At 38.3% G+C, this 20,670-nt stretch overlaps 1 protein-coding gene across 6 annotated transcripts in view; it reads left to right on the top strand.

The window, feature by feature from the left end:
• The window catches only part of ktn1 (kinectin 1), a 192,361-nt gene that overhangs the window by 42,094 nt on the left and 129,597 nt on the right, over nt 1-20,670 (top strand). The window contains exon 1 of one of the 6 annotated variants that reach the window (XM_059957491.1): nt 15,814-16,005. The exons of 2 other annotated variants lie outside the window; for them this stretch is intronic. The gene's annotated coding sequence lies outside the window, so the exon portion shown is untranslated. Of the gene's footprint in view, nt 1-15,813; nt 16,006-20,670 lie in introns of those variants that run through there. 3 more of the 6 variants (XM_059957496.1, XM_059957464.1, XM_059957505.1) reach the window with 3 other exon arrangements.

Genomic DNA, 20,670 nt, shown 5'->3' with positions numbered 1-20,670 from the left:
GAATAAACAACTCTCAATAAATCCAAATTTTCTCAATTGTATCTTATATGGTACATACATTTGACTGCACAATTTTTTAATGCTGTGTCACTCCAAAATATACACATCAAGTGAATTCATTTCAACAAAAATTTCCTTAAACTGGTCATAAGATATGAAATTTTAATGAGTTGCTAATATTAGCCTGGATTGAAGATTAGTGCCAAAGAATGCAGTACAGAGTTACAACCTTGTTATTTTTTTTCTGTCAGGTTTGGCCCAATATGAATAAAGTAACTTGTACATTATATTATGACAAATTTAGTGAAATTCTCTCATACTGTATTGCGGTCAGGATTCTTCAGTACAGTTAAATATTTACGCTGCATTTCATCTGAACACAACACACACACCTGAAAGTTTAATGAGTCAATATTGATTTCTGGTCCAAGTGATTGTGGACTTTGAATCCCAAAGAGATAAAGAAAAAGTTTTCTATTGACTTGTAAGGTGTAACTGGCAATCTAAATACCTTTTGTACACCGCTTAAAGAAAACTTAGCTCTATTTTGCTGAGCAGTTTCCTTTCTCATCAATATTGACACTGTTTGATCATATTGATCTGTTCATTTGTGTTTGCATCACTATTTCCCAAAAAACAAAACTAAAGTGTTCAAAATCCCATAGTTAAATTTCAATTCTAACGTTTTCCTTTTGCTGAAACTTGGCTCTTTGTTTCCATGTTCATGTATTCATAATCAAAGTAGCTTTGTTTTATGAACATGAAATCAGGAATGTTTTATTATTTTATTAAGACTATGTTCATTCATATTCTACTTTCAGTCTGTTTGCATGTTCCAATTTATAATACAAAACTAGATATAGTTTTGGTTGTTTACTAGCTAGGCTTGTAACTTGTGAATTAAGTTATCAGTTATTATTGAAGAATTCTTCAGTACTTTACCTGTTATGGCTCATGTTATCTCTGACTGCCTCTGGGATACAGCTACAACACTTACTTTATCAATCTCTCTTGTTTTCTATTTTGTTAAATTTGTATTTGTTTCAATGTTTCTTATTCATATGATTTACAATGTTAAAGCAAATAACCAGCATAATTATATGTTGCTGTCCCAATTATACAGAGTGGTGCAAATGGAGTATTTGAGCTTTAAAGCTCTGTGCCAATTGCAGATGTTATTCCCTTTCTAAAATTCACACGAGTGATTAACTTCTTAATACAGCTATACCATTAATAGTAACTTGCGACCAGTGCCCATAAGCAGATTGTGTGATTTGCAACTTGAAATTAAAATAACTGAATTCGGTCATACTGACCTGAAGTTAACTGCATTTAACAATTGAACACGATAAATTACTTATCAGAGAGCATGTAGAATGATTACTCTGTAGAATGTACATATTTATAAATAAATGATTATTAACAACAAATCACGTGTAGTACAAGAGGAAATAATGCATTGGATCACAATTACGCTAAGATCAAGAGTCTCGCCCACACTTTTGGAAGTCTGATCACCTGGCTGTACTACTTCCTGAGTATAGGCAGAGACTGGAGCCTGTAGCACCAGTAGTGAGGACCAAGAAGATATGGACCAGGGAAGCACAGGAGCATTTAATGGACTGCTTTGAATGAGAAGATTAGACTGTATTCAGGGAGTCATCTGCAAGTCTGATTGAATATATGCTGCAGTTACTGACTTCATTAAAACCTGTGTGGATGAGTGTGTGCCTGTGAAAACTTGCTGTACATTTCAAAGCAAAAACAGGAATGAAACAGGAGGTTCATAGTCTGCTGAGGGCTGGATCTGTGGCATTTAAGTCTGGTGACCAGGTCTGTACAAGAAAACCAGGTATGACCATTTCAAGAGCCAAGAAGCAATTCTGAGAGATGTTGGAGGCGACATTGGATGCACGTCAACTCTGGCAAGGTTTGCAAGCTGTTACTTTCTACAAAGCAAAACCCCAACATCATGAATGGCAATGATGCTACACTACCAGATGAGAAGGAGAATAAAACCAGAGCTATGAGACCTCTGGTTGAAGACCGACATCAGGCTCTTTCAAGAGGGTAAAACCTCGCAAGGCGGTAGGGTCTGATGTAGTACCTGGTAAGGCTCTTAAAAACCTGTGCCAACCAATTGCCTCAGTTATCAGACATCTTTAATCTCTCATTGCTTTGGTTGGAAGGTCACACCTGCTTTAAAAGGGCAACAATTATCCTAGTGCGCAAGAAGAGCAGCATAAGCTGCCTGCATGACTATTGCCTGATAGCACTCAAACCTGTGGTAATAAAATGCTTTGAGAGGTTGGTCATGGCTAAGATCAGCACTTGTTTCAGCAAGAATCTGGACCCCTGCAATTTGCCTATCATCGCAATAGATCTACAGCAGACATGATCTCAATGGCTCTCCATATGGCCTTGGATCACATGGACAATACAAATACCTATGTCAGGAAGCTATTTATTGACAATAGCTCAGCATTTACCACCATTATTCCTACAATCCTGATTGAAAAGCTACAGAACCTAGGCCTCTGTACCTTCCTCTGCAACTGGATCCTCGATTTCCTAACCAGAAGACCACAATCTATATAGATTGTAAACAACATCTCCACCTTGCTGACAGTTAACACTGGCGCACCACAGGGATGTGTGCTTTGCCCAATGCTCTACTCTCTCTGTACTCATGACTGTGTGGCTAGGCAAAGCTCAAGCACCATCTGTAAATTTGCTGATGATACAGCCATTGTTGGCATAAGTTCAGATGGTAACAAGAAGGCGTACAGGAGGGAGATATACCAGTTAGTTGAATGGTGTTGCAGCAACCTCCTTGCACTCAAAGTCAGCAAGACCAGAGAGCTGATTGTTGACAGCAGAGAGGTTAAGATGAGGGAACATAAACCAATCCTCAGCTCCAAGGCGTTAACCTGGATGCAGCTATAAAGAGGGCAAGATAGCGACTGTGTTTCATTCGGAATTTGAAGACATTTGGTTTGTCAGCTAAAACACTTGAAAATTTCTACAAATGTATCATGAAGAGCATTCTGGCCGGCTGCATCACCATCTGGTTTCAATGGGACTACTACACGAGATTGAAGTAATTTGCAGAAACTTGCAAAATTAGTCAACTCCAACATGGATACTTGCCTCCACAGTGTCTATGACATCTGCAAGGGGCAGTGCCTTTGAAAGGCGGTGTCCATCATTAAGGCCTCCCAGCACCCAGGACATGCCCTCTTCTCATTGTTACCATCAGGAAGGAGGTACAAAAGCCTGAAGGCACACACTCAGTGATTCAGGAACAGCTTCTTCCCCTTGGCCATCCAGTATCTAAATGGACATTGAATCCATGAACACTATCTCACTCCTTAACTAATTTATGTTTTTCTGCACTGCTTATTTTAACTTAATTATTTAAGATGTATACTTATATAATTCAGTTTTTTCTCTATTTATTATCATGCATTTCATTGTACTGCCGCTGTAAAGTTAATAAATTTCACGACACATGCCAGTGATATTAAATCTGATTCTGATATGCATCACTTTATGTATGCTAAAGCTAGTTCTTTGCTTTTACATATATTTGGATGATTCATGGACATGAAATCCCTTGGAATGTCAATGAGAGAGTAAATATTCTGGGGCATATCTAAGCTGTTGAATAGTGTAAAATGCCTAAAAAGCAACCTGCTTAACCTAAAACGCTGACTACACCTTCCACGGAGTCTGCCTAATCTGTTAATTTTTTTCAGTATTTTCTATTTTGTAATGGAAAATACAGTTCACATTTGTTAGATTTCTTAATATTAGAAGCACACTTTATTTACTAATTTGGCTCCATTCCTCATCTCAAGGCCCCTCACTGTCTTCTCCAAGCTTGGACAAAATCAAAAAGTCAACAGTAAGAAAACACACCTTCCGGTTGGTTGCACAGATTCTCACAGCCCTACCTGCTACCTTATTGGGGCCTATTGGCTTGCGAAGGTTCACCTTCTTGAAAGAGAATTTCGTCCTTCGAGATGGAGATCAGAGTCACTGAGTGCTGCAGGGATCCTCATAGCTGTAGTTTTATTCTCCTTTTCGAAGTGTGCATTAAAGGCATTGAATTGATCTGGGAGTGAAGCATCACTGCCATTCATCATGTTAGGTTTTACTTTGTTGGAAGTAATGGCCTGAAAACCCTGCCAGAGTTGAGGTGTATCCGATTCTGCCTCTAACCTCGTTCAGAATTCTTATTTTATTCAAAAGATAGCTCTCCATAAGTTGTACCTGGTCTTCTGGTATAGTTCTGATTCACCAGACTTGAATGCCACATTTCTAGCCCTCAGCAGACTATGACTCTCCTGGTTTATCCCTGGCTTTTGATTCAGATATGTCATTTTGTTAAAGAATTTCAGGATGTATATTGTATACATTTCCTGGACATTAAATGTACCGTTGAAAACTACTTATTGTTACTGACCTGTAGCCACAGTATCTATATGACTGATTATCTTGAGTTTCTGGTGAATCCAGGATTTCGATGATTGGAGTCTTGATAATGATAATACTATTGAATGGCGGGGATATGTGATTGGGCTCTCCCTCGTTAGAGATGGTCATTACCTGGCACTTTTTTTTGACACTAACAAGATTTGTCACTTAACAGTCTGTGATGAGAGGCTGTTTGATCAAGCTGGAGAATTTAGTTCAAATGGCTTTGTGTCATGGACCCAACATTTTTCATGGAAATTGGAAAAAAAATATTACAGGAGGGGTTGCAAATCTTTGGTGTTTTCTCCCTAAATTGTTAAAGTAAAAAAAAAGTTGAGTTGTATTATCAAAGTATATATACGTCACTATATACAACCCTGAGATTCATTTTCCTATGGGCATAGAATAGTAACTATAACAGGATCAATGAAAGATAAACCAGAGTGTTAAAGACAATAAACTGTTCAAATGCAAATATAAATAAATAGCAATAAATAATGAGAACATGAGATAATGAGATAAAGAGTCCTTAAAGTGAGATCATTAGTTGTGGGAATATTCAATTGTTGGGCAAGGCAGTATAGTTATCCCCTTTTATTCAATAGCCTGATAGTTGAGTAGTAAATATTCTTGGAACTGGTGGTGCAAGGTGTGGGGCTCTTGTACCTTCTATCTGATGGCAGCAGCAAGAAAAGAGTGTGGCCTGGGTGAGGGTGATCTCTGATGATGGATTTTAGTCCATTTGAGACTGAAATCTATTGAATTTTGGAAGAGATCGACATTGTGGGGGGGAGGGGGGAAGTAGACTTGAAGCATGGGGTTAGTTAAATCATGTTGTACATAGATGTGTGCCTGAGAAACTGTATAACCAATGCAAACTTGCACTAGTGACAGCATGAATGATAATTTCTCTAGGTCATTTTGAAATGTTGTAAGATTTACTGTCCATCTAACTGAGATGATAGGGCCTCCATTTAATGTGTTATTGAAAGACAGCACCTCAAACTTTACAGCATTCCCTGAGTAGAGTACTGGAATAATACACACAAAGTACTCGAGAAACTCAACAGGCCGGGCAGCATCTATGGAAAAGAGTAAACAGTTAACGTTTCAAGCTGAAACCATTCTTCAGGACGAGCCTGAAATGCCAGCTATTTACTCTTTTCCACAGGCCAAGGCCCTTCCTCGGTGCTTGCCCCAAATATTGACTGTACTTTTTTCCATAGATGCCGCCTGGCCTGCAGAGTTCTTCCAGCGTTTTGTGAGTGTTGCTTTGGATTTCCAGCATCTGCGGTTTTTCTTGTGTTTGTGAGAGTACTGGTGTATTGGTATAATGTTCTGAATTCCAGTTACAGGAGTGGGCCTGAACCTGGAGCCTACAAAATTTCTACCAATGAGCAACAATATTTTGTACAATTTTTGTTCAGTTTTGAGAATCTGAAATCACTTAAGTTTTTAAAAATGGCATGACTGAAAACCTCTTAAATGTTACTAGTTATAATGTATGTTACTTTAGAAGCCACTGATCTTCAGTTTGGTGAGGCATTAACAAGTTTTTTTTCCAAAGTGTTTATATTTAAATGTTTTAAATGTGTTTATGAGCACTTGCATTTAGTTGTGTGGCCATTTTATTGGATTTCCTGTTGTGCTTGGCAAACATTGTTTAATCTTTCTTTCATAAGTCAAGGAAAGAATGCTAAAAGAATTTGAAACATCTTCCAAAAGACCAGTATAACACACACAAAATGCTGGAGGAACTCAGCAGGCCAGGTAGTATCTATGGGGGAAAAAAGTTTGCTCGATATTTGGGCAAGCCCCCAAAGAAGGGCCTTGGCCTGAAACATCAGCTGTTTTCCATAAATGCTGCTTAGCCTGCTGAGTTCCTCTAGCATTTTGTGCGGTTGCTTGGATTTCCAGCATCTGCAGATATTTTTCTTGTTTGTTGTCTGCAAGACCAGCCTTTGTTACCTCATCTGTGTTTTCTTTAGGGCAGATACTGGTGTCAAAATGTCTATGTTGTGTATAGATGCAGACTTGACTGGGGATTGTGATAGAAATTGCTTCAATTTGAAACACAGCTGAATACTTTCCCTGAGTGTCTCTTGTCTGTCCAGTGTAGATTAAATACTCTGAGGAATTCCACTGACATGAGGAAATTTTTTTTTTGTGATGAATTTGTAAATTAACATCTGTAAAAGCTAATCCAAGAATGAAAACTAGCATTTCCAAATTATAATGTATTTGGGTTTATAATTCTCATCAGCCAACAAATCTTTGTTTCAGAACTTTTCTGTATCTTTACATTGTCATTGATTCAGATTGCATTTCATAAATCTGTTGCTCACTGGGTTAAAGTCGGACCTCTCGGTGTTGTATTGAGTTTGCACATTCTCCTTGTAACCATATGGGCTTCCTCCTACATTCCCAAAGGTGTAGGTTAATAGGCCACTGAATATTCTCTCTTCTGTATATGATTTACTACTACAATAATTAAACATTATTGCAGGCAAAATGTTAGTGAGTTGATGGGAATATGTAGAGAATAGGTGACAGAAAAAATGATTGGGAAGTGGAATTCCCAATGTGGAATATGTGGAATTGTTCTGTGAGCTGGTATAATGGGCTGAAATGGCTTATTGTCATAAAGAAATATGATTAAAATAGTACCACACTAATTCCCTTTCCTGCAGCCAGCTACCATATCAAGCCCCTGTCCATAAGGGTAAGACACATGCCTGAAGGTTTACACAATCTTGATGTTCATAATCAAATACTACCACCTGCATTGTTGTCCGAGAGTAAATGTTTAGCCAGAGGAGAATGTTGCCAAGGAGCAATGATTTGAGATCATTGGATTCCCTTTGATAATGTGGTGCTGAAATTGACAAAAGTTGCAGCACTGGAGGTAACAACAGCACCACATTTCTAAAGAATCCTTTTGGTGTACAATATTTGGAAGTTTTTAATGTAGTTGTTCAAACTGTCCTCTTTTGTTTACCCCAAATCTCAAGGGGGGAAAAGGCAATGAAAGTGACTCGGTAATTGTTAGCCCTTTGCGGTGATAGACAAACTGGAACCTCATGATGGCTTCCTCAAGTACTTCCATGGTGTTTTCTGTTATCACAGGCTTCTATCATTTTGCAATGATCTTTGGTTCAAATTGCTGGACAGAATTCTGGTGATTATTGAGTCTACACAAAATTACAACTAAACTAATCGATTACATATAACAACAACCTACTAAATGTAGTAAGTCGTAAATAAACTGTGAACTACAGTACCTTGCAATGTCTTGTAAATTTATCTAGAATAATAGTTGAATGTTTTTGATTTTAAATGATCCAAAAACTCAACCAGCAGATGTCATGGATTTTTTTTACTTTTAATGTTTACATTTCTTTGGTTAATTTGTTCATTGAATGTATGAATATTGTAACCATCCTGTTTAGCATATTGTGATTGTATAGCTTCCAGTTCAAGGTGTCATAGCAATCCTCTGACAATGTTTGACTGGTGGGTGACCAGTTGTTTTTAGGTGAATGTCTTCATTGTTGCCGGAGTCCACAAGTGTGCCTGATGTATCCCCTTTCATGTGGGTTGCATTCCACTAATTCCATTTACGGTTTGTGCTGGTAGCCAATTTCCCAGTCAGATGGTCCTGGTTCCCCATCCATTGGTTTGGATCTTGTTAATCCAGGCAACATCCCAGCTGGCATGACTCTTCTTGTTCTTGTCATCCTCATCCAGAGGTTTTTGTAGACAGATGTCAGATAAATATAATATTCATGCATTAGCAAAGGCAAATAAAATTAAGGCAAGGACAAGCAAGGAAGCAATTGTTAGAGTGGGGAGGCTTTGATTTATCAGGCTTGGGTAAGGTACGGATCGGGTATGTTTCTGCTACATTCTTCATTCTTTATCTGTTAGTACAAAGTTGGAGCAGTGAAGATGGCTCCGGAGGCTGTGTTGTGTGAGATATGGAATGCTGGGAGACCTTCAGCCTCCTGGATAACCACATCTGCTCCAGGTGCACCATGCTGCAACTCGGAGAACGTGTTAAGAAACAGGAGTTGCAGCTCAATGACCTTCAGCTCGTATGGGAAACTGAGGAGATGACGAATAGGAGCTAAAGGGAGGTAGTCACCCCTAAGTTGCAGTGGGAAGGTACCTGGGAGACTGTCAGGAGAAAGAAAGGAAATGGGCAGCCAGTGCAGAGTACCCCTATAGGAATTCCCCTCAATGATAAGTACACTGTTGAGGGGGACAACTTACTGGGAGAGCTGCACCGACTGGGTCTCTGGAACGGAGTCTTGTGGTATGGCTCAGAAAAGAAAGGTGGAGAAGAGGACTGCAGTTGAGACAGGGAATTCCATAGTTGGAGTAAACATGAGATTCTGTGGAACACGATAGGTGCCAGTGTCAGTAATGACTTGGATCTTGTCAGTGACATTCCAAAGGGGGAGGGTGAGCAGCCAGAGATCTTTTTACACATTGGCACCAATTACATTGGTGAGAAAAGCGAGGAGGTCCTGAAGAAAGAATTTAGGGAGCTAGGTAGAAAGGTGAAAAACAGGACCTCTAGGGTAGTAATTTCTGGATTGCTGTTTGTGCCACACACCTGTGAGACTAAGAATAGGATGATCTGGCAGATAAATGCATGCCTGAGGAACTGGTGAGGGGGGCAGTGTTTCAGATTTCTGGATCACTGGGATCTCTTCCGGCTATGACCTGTACCAAAGGGACTGGGGGACCAATATCCTTATGGGCAGTGGGGGGGGGGGGGGGGTTGCAGACAAGACCAATATCCTTGTATGCAGGTTTGCTATAGCTGTTGGGGTTGGGTTAAACAAATCTGGTAGTAGAATGGGAGCTGGAGTGATAGGACTGAGGATGGGGCTGTCAGTTTACAAGCTGAGACAATGTGTAGTCAGACTATCAGGACAAATGGGTAAATAATAGGACAAAATTGCAGTCAGTGGGATGAATAGAGGTGTAAAAAAGAAACAAAATCGAAAAGGGTGTTGGATACAGGATTGAAAGTTTTAGATTTGAGTGCACACAATATACACAATAAAATAGATGATCTTTTAGCACAGTTAAAGATTGGCAAGCATGATGGTATTGACAGGCTTCACTGAGTCATAGCTGAACGAAGCTTATTGTTGGGAGCTTAACATCAAAGGATACACATTGTATTGAAAGGACACCAGGTAGCTAAAGGGGGTGGTCTGGCTCTGTTGATAAAAAAAGAATCAGTTCCTTAGAAAGAGATGGCATAGGATCAGAAGACATCCAATCTTTGTGGGTAGAGTAAAGAAACTGCAAGGGTTAAAAGACCCTGATGATAGCGATATACAGGGCTCTGAAAAGTAGCCAGGATGTGGGTTACAAATTACAATGGGAGATAGAAAAGGCTTGTCAAAAAGGCAATGTTATGATTGGGGATTTCAATATGCAGATAATTTGGGAAAATGAGTTTGATGGAAAGAGAATTCATGGAATGCCTAAAAGAAGGATGTTTAGAGCAGCTGTGGTTGAGGCCACTAGGGGATCATCTATTCTGGATTGGGTGTTGTGTTATAAATGAGATTTGATTAGGGAACTTACAATAAAGGAACCTTAGGAGACAGTGATCAATATGTGATAGAATTCACCATGCAATTTCAGATGGAGAAGCTAAAGTCAGAAATATCAATATTACAGTGGCATGAAAGAGGAACTGGCCAGAGTTGATTGGAAGGGGATATTAGCAGGGATGACAGCAAAGCAGCAATGGCTGAAGTTTCTGGGAGTAGCTTGGAAGGTGCAGAATAGATACATTCCAAAGAAGAGGTATTCTAAAGGTAGGATGTGGGTAACGAGGGAAGTCAAAGCCAAAATAAAAGCCTAAGACAGCAAAAATTAGTGTGAAGTTAGAGGATTGGGAAGATTAAAAACAAACAGAAGACAGCCCATGGGAGAGAATGATGAAATATTAATATAAATTAGCCAACAATATCAAATCGGGCACTAAAAGTTTTTTCAGATCTATAAAGAAGAGGCGCGAGTAGATTTTGGACCATTGGAAAATGATGCTGGAGAGGTAGTAATAGCAGATGAACTGAATAAATATTTTGCAATTGCTTTGCACTGTGGAAGATACTTAGCAGTATGCCGGTAGTTCAAGAGTGTCAGTGGGCAGAAGTGAGTGCAGTTGCAATTACTAGGGAGATGGTGCTTGGGAAACTGAAAGTAGATAAGTCACCTGGACCAGATGGACTACATCACAAGGTTTTTAAAGAGGTGGGTGAAGAGATTATGCAGGTATCAGTAATAATCTTTCAAAAGTCACTAGATTATGACATGGTCTGGAGGACCAGAAAATTGCAAAAGTCACTCCAGTCTTCAGAAGGAAGGGAGGAAGAAGAAAAGAAATTAGAGGCCCGTTAACCTGACCTCAGTGGTGGTGAATATGTTGGAGTTAATTGTTAAGGAAATGGTTTCAGGGTACTTGGAAGCACATCATAAAATATGCTGTAGTCAGCATGGTTTCCACAAGGGCAAATCTTGCCTGACAAATCTGTTAGAATTCTTTGAGGAAATAACAAGCAGGATAGAGAAAGGAGAGTCAGTGGATGTTGTGTACTTGGATTTTCAGAAGGCGTTTGACAAGGTGACCACATGAGGCTGCTTAACAAGTTAAGAGCCTGGTTTTACAGGAAATATACTGTAGATGGATAGAAGATTGCCTGACTTGCATGAGGCAAAGAGTGGGAATAAAGGGAGTTTTTTCTGAATGGTTGCCGGTGACTAGTGGTATTCTGCAGGGGTTAGTGTTGGGACCATTTCTTTTTTACATTATATGTTAATGATTTGGGTGATGGAATTAATAGGTTTGCTGACAAGTTTGTGGATTATATGAAGATAGGTGAATGTTCAGTAGTGTAGAGGAAGCAGGAAGGCTGCAGAAGGTCTTGGACTGATTAGGAGAATGGGCAAAGAAGCAGCAAATATGATACAGTGTTGGAAAATGTACGGTCAAGGTCTTTGGTAGAAGGAATACACATAGACAATGGATTTGGGAGTCCTCGTACAGGATTTCCTAAAGGTTAGTTTGCAGGTTGAGTCAGTGGCGAGGAAAGGCAAAGGCAATGTTTGCATTCATTTCAAGAGTACTAGAATATAAAAACAAGGATATAATGATGAGGCATTATAAGGCACTGGTGAGGCCTCACTTGGAGTATCATGCACAGTTTTAGGCCTCTTTTTAAAGAAAGGATATATTTTCATTGGAGAGGATTCAGAGTTCACAGCAATGATTCTGGGAATAAAATGCTTATTGCATGAGGAGCGATTAATAGCCCTGGGCCTGTACTAACTGAAATTTGGAAGAATGAAAGGCCTAGATAGAGTGGATGTGGAGAGGATGTTTCCTAGGGCCAGAATAGAGGGATGTCCATTTAGAATGGAAATGAGGAGGAATTTCTTTAGCCAGATACAAGGAATCCATAGAATTTGTTGCTCTCGGCAGCTGTGGCATCCAGGTCACTGGGTGTATTTAAGGCAGGGATTGATAGGTTCTTAATTAGTAAGGGTGTGAGAGGTTATGGGGAGAAGGCGGGAGAATAGGGTTGAGAGAGAAAGGGTTTAGCTAGGATAAAATGGTAGAATAGCCTCAATGGGCCAAATGGCCTAATTCTGCTCTTGTGCCTTATGGTCTTATATGGTAGATTGAAAGAGCCTAAAGAAATATGTTCAAAGATGTTTTACAAACTTCAAAAAGTAAATTTCTAGGTAAAGTTGCAGCAATAATTAGAGTTTGTATAACAATTAAAGTGGAACTTATGTGATTTTAAAAGTTTTGTTTAATAAATAAGCTTTCCTCCATAAGCATTTGCCACGTTTCGGTATGCTTACTAAGAAATTCTCTTTGGGAATTCAACATTAATTACTGCAGTCTGCTCATCAAACATATTAAAATCATGCTATCAATAGTCTTGTGCTATATTTCTAGAATTAGTAGAATATATTACAACAAACCTTGGTTTTAAGAAACAGTTGGAAAACGACAATTCACATTATTGCATTGGAGAGGAGCCTTGAGCTTGGCTTGATATTATTGTTCAAGAAGACAGGACTTGAGGGACCATTGTATTAGATCATTTTCTCACAGTAGCTTTGTTGAGTGTAATTACCTACTACTTGTCTGTTTCATGTTGTTTGTGTGTTATTCAAGTAGAATATGTATAAGAAATCTATGACTCTTGTGCATAAGTGCATTCGCTCCACTAGTCTGGGTCAAGTTCTAACTTGAAAATCCCAAGCTGAGAAGGTAATATTAATTAACAAAGCCTTTCCTCTCCAACTCCTTACTTTTATTGATTTCAGAATTGCCCAATTCCATTGGCAGAAGCTCAATGGGGCTTTTTAAGTAATAGCATTGACACCAAATAAAGAAAGTGACTGCTCCTGTTGTGATATCGTAATATATCCTGTAGCCTCATGGATTAAATACTAGGTTGATAATGTCCATGGAATTAGCAATAGCAGTATTCCATGACATATTCCTATTTAATTCACAGTGAAGTGGAGTTTTAGTACAAACTTTGGTATTAACTTTTTATTTGCTTCGAATTACGATTTTACTGAATTTAATACCAATTACAAGCCCTGGAAATTTTGCCTGCCATCTTTGAAATAAAGTAATTAAGTTGTATTTTTAATCTGAGTTTTAAAAACAAAGTCTGATATGCCTGCTGAATTTTAAATGGGCACATTAAATGTTGTCCACATACCAAAGCAAGCTGAAACTAGTCAAATGGAATGCTACACATACTTGTTGGTTTAGAAAAATAGTTCAACACCCAAATGAAAAATTAACCCAAGCAACATTCTTTTAACAGCATTATGTAATTAGAGTGGTGACTTAAATTATTTGGAAGACTAAATAAGAATATTGCTGTCTTTCATCTGAACTTTAAAAATACCTTGTTAGATATTTTGCTGTAAATATTATTCCAATATATTTTAGATCAGTGTGAAGATAGTTTAATGAGAACTAATTGTAGCCCAGCAAAGGATAGAGTGCTTTAATTTGGTCAGAAACCAATCTTTGATGGAATGTGTACTTTGAGAAATATGAATCACTGAATGAGTAAGATTCAATAAGGAAGACATGATATTGTACACCTGCTCCCTTGTATAGCACTACTTGATATCCATCATTATGTATTCAAAATGTACTCTGCCAATTTGTGGAATTGAAGGCGTATCACATGGGGAGGGGAGAAAAGGAAGGAACTTCTCTGATTTGGGATAGTGCCAAAATTGTCCAGATGACACAATGTTGTTGATACGATTCAAGGAAGGTGACGAAACAAACAAATGAGAGGTTGGTTATCTGGAGCTGATTTCAATTTTGAGTTCTGAGGACTGTAACATGCCTATACAGAAAATAAACTTTTTCTCTGTGGTTTGAAAGACAAATGTCAGAGTGGAACTTAGATGAAGAGTTGAAATGATAGATTTCATTACAGCACCTGTGTTTGCTTCCCTAAATCCAGAGGGGACAATATTGTCATCAATGAATTAAATGCACTTAATTAGAAGTGCATTGAATTACTGTTTAAGTTAATTTTTTTGGGTGTCTGGACAATGGGGAGGGAAGAGGCAAAGGGGTAAGATTTGTATTTTGAGTGGTTGGACAGGAATGTAGTTGGTGGAGGGGTGAAGAATGAACCAGTGAGTTGCAAAGGGAATAGTATTTTGAAAGGGGAGAGGAAGATTAGTCTGGAATTTAATTAGACATAGCAGAAAGTGGTAGAGGCAGGTTCGGTATTGTCATTTAAAGTAAAATTGGATAGGTATATGGACAGGAAAGGAATGGAGGGTTATGGGCTGGGATAACTTGGGTGGCAGATAAAGTCAAGAGGAACCCAATTCTTTCTCTGGTTGGAGGGGAGTGAATGAGACTAGAAAAGTGAAAATGCAAATGTAGTTGAGAGTCTTTTTAACTTTGGAGGAGGAAACCACATTTCAGGGTAAAGGACAATCTTTCAGAAGCATTGGAGTGGAAAGTTGCCTCATGTGAGAAACTGGGAGAATGAATGGAGTTGTTGCAAGAAGCAGAGAGAGAGGAGATGTATTTAAGAAAATGACAGTGGAAGTTTGCAAGTTTATAATACACTTTGGTAGCTAACCTAATGTTTAATATTATGCTTAAAAATATGAAGACACAGTAATGGATATGTGAGAGCAGGGTAGACGCTGGCAGTAAATTAATTACATTTTCAAATTCTGTACAAGTTTAAATAGTAACACCAATCCTGTTCTTATGCAAGGAAAGAAAGGAAGAGAGGGATTTTGAGTGGTACAAAAACAAGGAATCCCCCAACAAAACAGGCAAAGGAGCTTCCCATAGTGTTTCCTTGAACTTTGGATTTGAGTAAAGTGAGTGGAGTGATTTATCTGGGGAGGGTTAGCATTTCCAATTCTACTGATACTCTTGACTTTTATTTTACTGATAAGTTCTCCACTATCAGATTTTTTGTCTTCCATGAAGTCAGAAATAAAATGTTAAATTTCTGTTTTGATTTTTAGCTTGAAGGGATAAATGTTACACGTATATTGTTTATTAATTGTTTAAATGTTGGCCCTGGCATGATTACGCTCATGATTATTCTCAATCTACCATAGCCTCGTGTCTTGTCAATTTTAAGTGTTCCGTACGAACCTGACGTTATTGGGTAGAATAGAAAGTGATAAATTCATCAGTCATCCGCAGCTCTTCCTTGTATTTTTAGGTCGGTATTTTTCTCGATAATATCTTCAGTCTTTGTACCACTTTGCCCACCGTATTTTGTCATTGCAATTGTAAAATCTCATTTCCGATGGTCATTTTAAAAATAGCACCTTGTACGGCGACTCCATTGGTGTTTAAATGGGTCGTCTATCTAACTTTTCACTCAGTTTATTAAATCGGATATATTCGTGTATATTTTAGGTTGGTAACTGGAAATACCTAACATTAATGATAATTAGCGTATTTTCCTTTCTGACGTATATTGTGAGAAATTAGCCAAACATTTAGGATCTTTTGTAAACTGCAATTTGGTATCCAAGCCGATCTGTATATTACGTCTCATCGGTGTGTATGGGCTGGTTCTCTCCCCTCTCAACTTTTTGATTGCTGCTTCCTGAGAACGAGCTTGACAGCTCCGCCGAAGCGGTGTCATGTATTTAGGAAAAGCTGTTTGGGTGAGGAGAGAGCGAATATGAATTGGAGATGTTCTCTGTCGGATTTTTTAGCGTTTCCCTCTGGTAAGGGTGATGAAATCAAAGGTGGGGACTTTGCATTCCCCCTTTAAGGGCTGAAACTCAGACACAGAGGCTGCGCCGGGATTGGCTGCAGCCTCGCACAGGCCCGCTTTGCAATGAAGTCAACGTCAGCGGGGCGACTGTGCGCTCTGTCTCCGCCTTTCGCTGCCTTGGATTCGGGCAAGCGGTGACAGCAGTTGGGAGCGACCCGGCTCCTCCTCCGCCAACGAGGTGAGCGACTGGCGGGCTCCGGGCTGAGGGGAAACCGGTCGGTGGAATCGGACAGTGTGGGTTTCGGAGCGTGTGGATCCCCGGCTCCGGCACGGTGACTGGGCCGGGCGAGGAAACCGCCGTGATTTAGCGTGGGACCGAGAGGCCGCGGGTTGGCCGTAACTCGCAATTGTCTTCAGCGGCTTGTTGGGGTGGGGGCGAGGAACTTCCCACGGGTGGAAATTGGCCTTGAGATTTGCGAGACGGGTGGGGGCGATAGCGAGGAGAGTTGGGGAGGTGATAGGGTGGTCCCCTCTGAGGAAACCCGCATTTAATGTTTCTGGGACGCAACTCCAGCTCTTGCTTCAACAGGAGTTTTCTTGGTTCTCTTTGGTAGTGTTAGACAGAATAGTTGTAAAGATATTATTCACCTGTCTTGACAACACGTTTATCTTTGCTTACTTTCCACGCCCATTATGGTCAAGTTCAGTCACGCAATAGATAATTTTCTGTTACACCAATGATCTGGCGAGCCACGCAGTCACATTTTGGGTATTCAAGCTTTCTTACAGTATATGAATACATATATGACACTTTTTAGTACTCCGTATTAATTGTTAAAGAGTATTAATCACAATCAGTAGAAATTGAATTACACTTTTTATGATAGGCTGAGGAATACACCTTTTGACGTGAGTGTGAGTCAGTCAGTCAAACCCTTTTCTCATACCAGACACGCCCTTAAACAAGAACTTTGAGTGTAAGCAAATTTTATGGATGGTTCCTTTACTGCTATGTTAATATTTTCTAATTAATGATATGACATGGAATAAAATATTTAGGAAATGTTAAATTAAAAACAAATTCTAGATAACTATCCGTTTTGAGTTTCCAAAAAATGGTGACCTTCAATTGATAGTGATTTGTTTAAATCCTCTAAGAAGCTTTGTCAATGATATTGAGGTGTTGATTAGGATAATAGAATGTAATTTTAAAAATATATTGATCATTTAATTTTTTTCAAATGTATACATCAATGCTATTTGTCAGCATATTGACTAAAAAGAGGATTTCCAAAGGCATATTTAATAGAGCTCAATCTCCTTATAAACTTACAAATACTGTGTCTAATTAGACCAAGGTTACCTTGACATTTTTGTACTTTGCTTAAAAAGTTGGAACTTTTGAAGTAAATTGCATTTTCCAAAATGGCCATTTACCATTGGGTTGTTCCATTCAAATTCGCTTCATCTTTAATGATGTTTGATGTATAGTTTTATAAGTGCCCTTGAGTAATTGCACAGAAATCTATAAGGTCACAGTTCATGATCAATGACAAAAGTATAAAAAATTGGTTCAGATATGTGAGAAGTGAATTATATCTGCAGTTCTTGGCTCAGCCACCTCTTGTAATCTAATGGCTACTGTAGATTATAGATGGCATTCCAAGAATATCTAAATTATTAAATTTTATAATTGTAATTGGCTCTAGGGGAAAAAATCTGTACTGCCAATTGTTTTAGTCAAATCTACCCACCATAACTTGAAAGGAGGAGGTTTAATGCCAGTTTATGTTGGTAGAACAAAAGCAAGATGTTTATTGGACCATTGTATTTATTGTTATTGTTAAAGTAAGAGTTTGTTGCCTGCATTTCCCTTTCATGATAGGATATATATATCCTCCCATTTGCTGCAGTGCAGTACTTGGCTATCAAGTGACAGTTGTTATTATTGCTGATCTAACAATTAAGAGGCCAAGAGGAATAATGCAACAAATTAAGACTTGAAACTTAATGCCAGTTGGATAACTTGAAGTCATTTAAGAGAAATTTCGAATTAGATTAATGGTATCTGTAAATGAATCTTATAGACCAGGAAAACTAGGCCATTTCTGATATCAAATGGTATGTTTGACAATCAGTTGTCAAGTGAGCTGTTTTGTGAAACATTAAGTCATGCCTACCAATATCACCATCTTTTCCAGAAAACCAATGTGTGCTAGCTCTCTGCCATCCTCCCATTAGGCAGAAAGCTGGCAGACATTACCCAGTTTTTCTGACAAAATCCATTTTGAAACTTCTTCAAATATCATAGATTTTTGTTTTTAATATTCATGTAAACAAAAATGTCCTTTGTCTGATTTTCCACAAGGTATGGCTGCACTACATTGTTGATGTTTTTGTAAATGTGTCTAGGTTCTTGAATTCAAAATAGAATCAGTTGGATATTCATTTTGCTCAGTTTCACACATACTTAAGATTCCATGGCACAATTCTGTGATTTGGTTCTGATTCAGTGGAATGAAGCTTGTGTACTTTTTGACCCAGATGACGTTGCAGTAAAGGCCAACATATCACTTGCCAAACTAATTACACATCTACATAATAATTTTAATTTGTGTAGGTGGCAACTGAGGTCACTTTGAGCACCAACATCTTTTCAGTATCTCACCATTTTAGAAACAACTTGCCTTTTTATTTTTCTCTATAAAAGTAGATGACCTTGTAATTTTTTCATGTTTATATTTAAACTGCCACATTTTTGCCAATTTAATTAGCTCACATCCTTAGAAGCTTCTGTATACTCCTCAGCTAGTGCTGCTACCGAGCTTTTTACAACTCTGCAACTTGGATGTGTTGGTCTACTTACTACGAACTGTGAATAGCTGTTATACAATACTGATCCTTGCAACATCCTACTGGTCAAAACTTCCCCATTTAAAATGATTCATTTCTACTCTACAGTCTGTGTTCTTTGTATTTAACAAATTCTTATTGCTCCCAGTATTGTGTGCTCTAACATTATGATCCCTTTTCAAGACTGTATAAAAATCAAAACATACCATACCAACATTTTTTTTTCCTATTCTACTGTTCTGTTACTATTCTGCTAGATGTAGTACCAGGGAGAAAACAGCACAAATAGCTGATATTGTAATAGATTGTTGTATGCTATTATAATTGGTTACTACTACAGTGCTTTGTTATACACTGCTGTAGTTACATATTTACCAGATTGCTATATAGTGTGGCAATTGCTTACATACTGCATTAAGGTGTTCCAGGCTATCAGTGTAAGTAGCCTGTTAGCATTTTCCTTCCTTCTCTTGGGTGGACAGACGCACAGAATCGGCTCATTGGTTAATCGGGACAGCCTCTTATTTGGGACAACTGTTAAAGAACAAAATCTATTTGAGAGAATTGCCAAGATTCCGTTTGTTTATTTGGGGCAAAACGCCACAAAATTGGGACAGGAGACTATTACTGAGCATTTCTAAATAGTATCAATTGTGTGTGTGTTGGTATTTTTTTTTTAAAAAGAGTTGTGATTTTTATCACTCATTGTGGGGGAAAAATAAGCAGAAAGACAATTCAGAATGGTTTTGCTCAAGCATTCCAGCTTGGAGATGCCAGAAATGGCTGGGAGTGAAAATTAAACTATTTTGCTACTTGAACTAGTTAGGAACTACAGAGAATTTGAAGGCATTGGCAATCATTTTAAATGTTACAATGAAAATGAAGATTTGGAGGATATAATGATAAAAGCATTGTATGAAGGTGGTCTATTATCTGCACTGGATGTCCGCGTTGATTTAGTTCATTTATAGTCAATCAAGTGAATGTGTCAGTGTACACTGGATGAATTCCTCTCGATAACTATGAGGAACTAATACAGTTTTATAGTACTGTGCTAGTACTAGAACTCTAGCATACTACACTATTGGGAGTGTTCTAACATGTTCTGCATTCATTTAATAAATAATTTGTTGAGCAGTTTGTCTTATACCTTTTTAATTGTTTCCATGAAACTTTGGCCAATTGGTACTGGTACTGGCCCCAATTAACCAGAATCCACTTTTTCAATTATCTTTCCTGCCTTTCTTAAATACCGGGCTTGCAATCTGAAGGAACCACTCCAGAGTTTGAGATATTGGAACATCGCAGCCAGTGCATCTGCAATCTCCATACCTGTTTCTTTTGGGAAAAACTAGGGTGCTGGTCACATCCTGGGAATTTATAGGCTTCCTATCCCATTCTTTTTCATTGTAGGTTTTGTTTTCACTCATATTAATTTCATCAAGCTTCTCATTTCCCCTGACCAATTTTTACAGTTCCCCTTTCAGTTTCTACAAGGTTTTCTTCCTTTCTTGAAAACAGATAAAAAATTATTTCTTTAATTATGTAAACATTTCCTTATTCCCATGTAACTTTTATGTTGGTATGTTAACTTTGGCTAATCGTTTCTTTTTAAACATGTCTTAGACACTTTTATGGCCTGTTTCCATTTTCACATCGGCCTGCAATTCTTTTCTACTTTTTTGTTATCAAAGCCATGGGCCTCGTTGAATTTTGACAGCTTGCTTATCTTCAGCCTTGTTGTTTTTGGTTTGATGTCGTTTTAAATAAGCCATCTCCTTGGCTCCAGTGCCACCTTTTAATGTGATAGCCGTGGCTGGACAGCTTTCCTACATTTTTTTTGGCCTATGTGTATGACGTGCAACTGAAGTATTAATTTCAGTTTGGATTAAATGACTTCTAATTTTGGAGAGAGTGATTTTTGCACAGATTTTGAACATAGAATATAGAAAAGTACAGCATAGGCTATGATGCCAATTTTAAATTGATCCCTTCATGTCTGTTTCCCTATTTTACCTGCCTATCTAAAGTTCTCTTAAATGAATCTTAA

The sequence above is a fragment of the Hypanus sabinus genome, chromosome 2 (assembly GCF_030144855.1).
Source record: "Hypanus sabinus isolate sHypSab1 chromosome 2, sHypSab1.hap1, whole genome shotgun sequence".
Classification (NCBI taxonomy): domain Eukaryota; kingdom Metazoa; phylum Chordata; class Chondrichthyes; order Myliobatiformes; family Dasyatidae; genus Hypanus; species Hypanus sabinus.
This window is presented reverse-complemented; position numbering and strand designations above follow the sequence as displayed.